The sequence below is a fragment of the Petaurus breviceps genome, unplaced genomic scaffold (genome assembly GCF_028583685.1).
Source record: "Petaurus breviceps papuanus isolate PSGF00001 unplaced genomic scaffold, PetGlider_PUasm1.0 208, whole genome shotgun sequence".
In the NCBI taxonomy this organism is placed as follows: Eukaryota; Metazoa; Chordata; class Mammalia; order Diprotodontia; family Petauridae; genus Petaurus; species Petaurus breviceps.
This window is the reverse complement of record NW_027185852.1, coordinates 27,207,051-27,213,674: the sequence shown is the minus strand read 5'-3', so window position 1 is coordinate 27,213,674 and position 6,624 is coordinate 27,207,051. Positions and strand designations below refer to the sequence as shown.

The following is a 6,624-nucleotide window of genomic DNA, read 5'->3' as shown; positions in this document are numbered from 1 at the left end:
CATTCTGTGGTCTATGTTCTAACATCATTCCTGGCTCTGACATTCTGGGTTCTGTGTTCTAAGGGTCTTCCCAGGGCCTATATTCTGTGGTTATAGGCAAAGTTCATTTGCACAGTGGGATAATGATGATAACTATTAACAATAGTAATTATTAATAATGATAATAATGTTAATTGTTATTAATAATGACAAAAGAAAGTCTATGTTCCATGGCCTCCTTCAGCTTTGACGTTCTATGTCATGTGTTCAAAGGTTTCACCCAGATCTGACGTCCTGTGTCTCTCAAGTACTGACATTTTCTCGTCTGTGTTCTAAGGTCCTTCCCGGAGCTGGCATCTGCTGGTCCTCTGATCCTCAGCTTGGAACAGAACCTGGCTCCTTCTCTACATTTCTCGCCTCCTTAATTACACACCTGCCTGCCTTTTATTGAAGAGATTGGGGAGAGCAAGTCATAAAATAAGGGGGTAAAGGAAATTACTGGGCTGCTGAACCACATTGCCGGTCGGATAGATTAACACCTGAAATGAAAGGGGGGGGGAGCAGGAGGGAAGGGAAGCCAAAAAGAAAACCAAACCATTCCTGCCTAATGAGTGTTGGCCCACTGTCTGCTCCCTGGGCAGCTCTTTCCGTCCGCTGACCCTCCCTCCAGAACACTGCTTACCTTGGAAGGTCACTGGCCAGGCCCAGCCCTTTCATCAAGGGTTCAGTCTGAGCCAATGGATGAGGGGAGGGTGATGGATGGAGAGAAGCTGACTTGGAGCCTGGTCTCTGGCTTCCAGCCAAGCCTCTGCCAGTAACTCATGATGTGACCCTGAGTAAGACTTCCTGGATCCAGGGCTCAGTCAACTGCTCTGTAAAATGGAATCTGATCCTTTCTTACAGAGCCACTGTGAGAATAACATGGAATACTCCACAGGATTTCAACTAACATTGAGCTACATGAGTGTCCAAGCCCCTGTGTTAGGGCTGGCAGAGATGCAGACATTGGAGAAGGAAGACCAAGCCCTGACCAAAAGCACTGGGAAGTGGAAAGCACCATAAAAATGGTGAGAATGGTTCCCATTTCTCTGGTACTTTAAGGTGAACTGAGAGAGAGGTAGGATAAGGATCATCACCCCCACTTTACTGAGGCTCAGAAAGAGAAGGTGATTTGCCCAGGGCCACGTAGCATCATATGTGAGAATCAAAACTTGGTCTCATGGCCTTGATACAGGACCCCTTCCACTGCCCCCCATTCCTGACAAAAAAGAAGGAAATGTATTTATTCATTTGTTAGCTTATTTATTCACTTTATCTATCTATCTATCTATCTATCTATCTATCTATCTATCTATCTATCTATCTATCTACCTATTTGTCCTTCTGTCTCTCTGTCTGTCTGTCTAACCCAGTTTTCCAGGTCTATAAGGTTTACAAAGGGCTTTATAAAGTGCAATTGGAACATGGCAGTGATGGTGTTCTTGTCTTCTGCCCTGGACAGACCTGTCCCTGCCCCCTAGAGGACTGGGTTCAGTTCTGGGCACCACTGGGCATTCATAAGCTAGAACTTGTCCATAGAAGGGTAATCATGGTGAATAAATAAGGGAAGGAGTAAATAGATGAATAAATGAATGAGTGAGAAAGCATTTAAGTGCTTATTATATACTAGCTAAGCTCTTCACTGGGGATACACAAAGAAAAGAGGGAGAGTTTCTGCTCTTCGGAAGCTCATATTCTAATGGGGGAATAACACACAGAGAGGTTTTAGCTGTGATTATGATGGAAAGGTCCCATGGTCCTTACAGTACAGCAGCTAAGCTAGGAGTGGTCATTGGTCATTAGCTAGTGTTGGGGAAGGGTCTTGAGTTCATGGCACATAAGGGCTGGCTGAAGTAACTGGGGGACACCTGGGATGAATGCTTTCTTCAAGTATTTTAAGGGACTGTCCTGTAAAAGAGAGATTAGATGAATCATCTCCTAGAGGGCAGGACTATAAGCAGTGGGGGAAAGTTGCTGACAGGCAGATTTAGTTTGGATCTAAGGAAAAGCTATCCCCAAGAGGCATGGGCTATCTCCAGAGGTGGTGGATCCCCTCCCCCTCCTTGGGGACTGTTTAGCAGAAGCTGTAGAATTAGGAATGTTGGGGTCTGACTTCAGCCCCCCAAAATGATTTGATGTAGAAATTCAAATTGACAATGAAGGAAACAAAAGGGACCTTTCAAACTCAGTCATTTAGAGGCACTGATCTGGTTCTGAGAAGGAAACAGGTTCAAAGATAGATCAAATACCTGGAATTTAATTAGATAACTAGCTGATCTATATTCCCAAATGCAGATCAAGACGGCAGCTAGTGGTGCCACAGTGCATAGAGCACTGGTTCTGAAATCAGAAGTCTGAACTTCCTGAGTTCAAATCTGGCCTTGGACACTACTAGCTGTGTGGCCCTGGGCAAGTCACTTGACCCTGTTGGTTTCAGTTTCCTCATCTGTAAAATGAGCTGGAGAAGGAAATGGTAAAACACCAAGAAAACCTCAACATGACTGAAACAACCAAACGACAAACTTCCCAAACAGTTTAAACTCTAGGCTAAGAGCCTGAGAGCTGACAGGCCTCTTTCCTTATAGTAAAAAAGACCCTTTTATTGACTCTGTTGACTAGCTGTGCGAAATCTTCCTTTCTCACTAAAAATTATCAAGTCAAGTCAATGTGCATTTGTTAAGCTCATACTATGTGCCAGGAATTGCACTAAAAGAGTTAGATGATTGTTGGCCTGTCTGTTCTCCGTCTCTGAACTATAAACTAAAAGGAAAAAAAGGGCAGGGGTGGAGGGAGATGGTAGAGCCAGTCCCTCTTTTAAGGGGGCAGATGTTAAACCTCAGGTGAAGAATTCAGGTGAGGTCAGTAAGTGGCAACAGGAAGAAAAGCCCAGCAGAGAGGGAGAAGAGAAGAGAGAAGATTTTATGAGAAAGCCAACCAGGAGTAGTCGCAGTAGAGAGAAGCCAACACACATCTCCTATATATGTGTGTGCCACACACACACACACACACACACACACACACACACCATCCTTACCCATGCCCACTCTTCACCCATGAGTATACTTGTAGGAGAATGTGCCCCAGGGCTTTGGCTGGGTGTCTTCCGTTGATACTTTTCTCATCATGGTTCATTAAATGTCTTTGCTTTGAAATTATGGAAAACAATCATGTTCGAGAAGATGAGAGATGAGAGGACACTGCCACCCCACCCACCCTTTTGCAGAGGTGAGAAGTTCATTCAAAAAGAACTTTGGACCTGGAATAGCTTTACTTAGTGGGGGCACTGGGCAGGGGAGGCACACTCACCCATCTGGAGCCGTTCATTTGATCACCGGCTTTCTTCTTGGATATTGTCTCCACAGATTACTGCTAGTTAACTTCTATGCCATTTCTGTTATTTTTGTGATCCATGCATCCATCCATCCATCCATCCATCCATCCATCCATCCATCCATCCATCCATCCATCAGTAAGGTATTCTACCTTACTGCTCAAGTCCAGATACTTCCCTTGACTTTCCTATGTAGAATTAGGAATGTTGGGGTCTGACTTCAACCCCCCCCCAAAAGACTTTCCTTTTCCTCAGGGCTACTGCCCCAACTGGCACTCTCACCTGTGGAATAGGTCCAACAGTACAATGGTAAATATTTTTTTATCAACTGGATCTCCAGGGGGGAAACGTACATACAAACACTACTTTTTATCATTTATTTTTAACTTTATTTTTTAATTTATGGAATAAAACAAACATTTTCATGATATAGTATAATTTTTTTAAAAAATGATTGCTCTTAAAGCTGCAAATCTGCACATTATGTGCAAAACTTGCTATTCCTTTTAAATATACAATAAAGCTATCACAGAAATTTCTTTTTTCTTCCCTCACCAGAGGTGTGCTAACACACTTTTGACATTTAGTCTACATTATTGTCATTTTCTCCATCAATCTCTTAAGTCCAGACAATCAACAAAACAAAAAATCAAGCCCTGGTTTGTAGTGTTGCTGATTTCCAAGGTGTAACTAAATGCTCACAATGAAAATTTAACAATTGACTGTCAGAAGCCAACGTCAGTTAGCTCCAGCCCATGCCTGGTTAGATCTCCAGGAAATGACTACTTTCAGTTTCTGGGGATAAACCTATGGATCTGTAGTCCCCAGTGGTGTGGCTATCTTCAACAATCAAGTCACTAGACAATATTTAGCTCTTAGAAAAAAGTACTTCATAATATGACAAATACAGTAACTATAAAATGTTTCCTACTTATAACTGGGCACACATTCCCATAAATATACAAAGAATCTGTGAGAGTCAGTAAAAGTACAACGTGTAATATACATGTATGGCAAAAGAGAGTCACAGCCCCCAGAATTGCAAGGCTTAGAAGTTGTTCTCTACAGGGAGTTCTCACATACTTCCCCTTGGGAACTCTCTCTAATGGATACACTGTACACCTAAGTTTGCAGGGCTTTCTCTTTTCCCCATTCTGATGGTTTTTTGGGTTGCCAGAAGTCATGGTCCTTGAGGCTGCTTTTCCTCTAGGATGACTATATCTGCATCTGTGCCTCTATTCCCCACTTACTGGTCCAGCATGTCCCCTTCACAGCTACATGGTTCATGGGGTAGGGGAAGGTTTTTTGTTGGAGAGGTTTAGTCCACAGTCAACTCTCAACTTACAATAGAAACTTCTCAAATTGATAAATTCATTCAGACCTTAGATATTTAAAGACCCAAGGGATATAGGTAATTTGTTTGTACAACCAATCAAGTTGTTCCTTGCTTGACCCAAGGAAGGATTTACTCGTATCTCATAAAGATATCACAAGGTGTTACTATGCCTTGTTAACAAATTAAAACCTCGTTACCTGCGATTATATCAACTGAAGTGAGTGTGTATATGTGTTTATATATACATATGTGTGTACATATATACACACATACATACATACACACATATGCATCAGCAGGACAAATGGGAAGGTCCAAGGGTCTGGAGGGCACAGTGACAGGACAGATAATGTCAACATTAGGAATTAATAGAGGAATACTCACAAATCATGGCATGGGGGTTGGTACAAAGGGGATCCCTGCCTCGGGTGGGGATTTGGACTCTAATGTCTCTTCCAGTTCTGATGTTCCAGGACTGTAGGATGGATGTGTCAGGGAATTCAGGGCTCTTCTCTGCACTTAAGAGAAATTAGGAAAAGTTGAACTTGAAATCAGGAAGACCTGAGTTCAAATCAGACTTCAGACACTTACTAGCTGTGTTACCCTGGTCAGGTCACTTAACCTCTGTTTGCCTCAGGATCTTCATCTAATGGGGCTGAATAAGAGCACCTCCCTCCCAAGGTTGGGAGGTTCAAACAAGACAAAATATGGAAAGCCCTCCGGAACCCGTAAGTCCCGATATAAATGTTTTCTGTTGTTTTCATCAGTAACCCTGTATGCACATGCTTTACAGAGAGGGGGATACCTGCTCATAGACAGCCAGAACCAGAGAAACCAAGCATTAATCATTTACCTCCCAAATGGCAAACTAAAAATGGCCTAATTAAATATTAAGCTCCAGCTCTGGAGCCCTGAGGCCAAGGGAAGTGAGTCTCCTGTTTCAAGGGGTAATGTCCGAGAAAGCCAACCCAGGCCTGTGGAGCAGGGGAGGGGGCACAGGACTGGAAATACAGAAACCTCTCTTTTAAGCCCAGGTTTTGTAGGACTAGATTTGCCACGTGATCTTGGGTAGGTCATTTCTCCTCTGTAAAAATCACAAAATTTGGAAGTTCGAAGGGATCTCAGTACCCAGCTGGTCTAGCCCATACCTATAAGGAATCTCATATATACCCAACAAGCAGACATTTATCCTCTGCTTGAGGACCTCCAATGAAGGGGAGCGCATTCCTTCTTGAGGCAGCCCAAGCCATGCTGGGACATCTCTCATGACTAAAGGTTTCCTCTTGCAACCTCTCCCCATGGTTCCTGATTCTGTGTTCTTGGGCCCAGAAGAACAGGGCCAGTCCCTCCTCCATATGGCAGACCCTCAGCTACTTAAAAACGGCTACCATGGGCCCCTGAGAACTCTCTCCTTCATTATAAATGTCACTAGAGTCTTTCAATGTCATGGACCCCCAGGCTCTCCCCTTCCCGACTTACCTTCCAGATGATCAATGTCTTTCTTTAGCTATTGATGCCAAGAGGAAAAATAAAATCATCTCTGCTTCTTTTCTGCCCAAGCTTGTGGTAAAGAAAGCTAAAATCCAAGAGAGAAAATGGGAATCAGTGTTATTGATTTTTTAAAAAAGCATCTAGGTGGTAGCTCAGTGCACAGAGCCCTGGGCCTAGAGTCAGGAAGACCTGAGCTCAGATCCAGCCTCAGACACTTAGAAGCTGTGTGACCTTCAAGCAGTCTCATAATCTATGCTTCCTTCTCCTCAGCTGTTAAGTGGGCATGCTAGTAGTTGTGCCCGTTTCCCAGGGCTGTAGTGAGGGTCAAAGCAGATCCTTAGTAAAGTACCTGGTACATAGTAGAAGCTTAATAAATGCTTATTCCCCTTAAGAGCAGAAGGCAAGAGGAACAACATACTTCGACAGGCCATCGTACCAATTAACCAGG

The 6,624-nt window shown here is 43.5% G+C and overlaps 1 long non-coding RNA gene across 1 annotated transcript in view; it reads right to left on the bottom strand.

Annotated features, from left to right (window-relative positions):
• Positions 1–6,262, bottom strand: part of LOC138165205 (uncharacterized) — a 24,376-nt gene extending 18,114 nt beyond the window's left edge. The window contains exon 1 of the long non-coding RNA XR_011169306.1: positions 6,165–6,262. This is a non-coding gene — a long non-coding RNA (uncharacterized lncRNA). The remainder of the gene's footprint in view (positions 1–6,164) is intronic.
• Between the last annotated feature and the right edge of the window lie 362 nt (positions 6,263–6,624).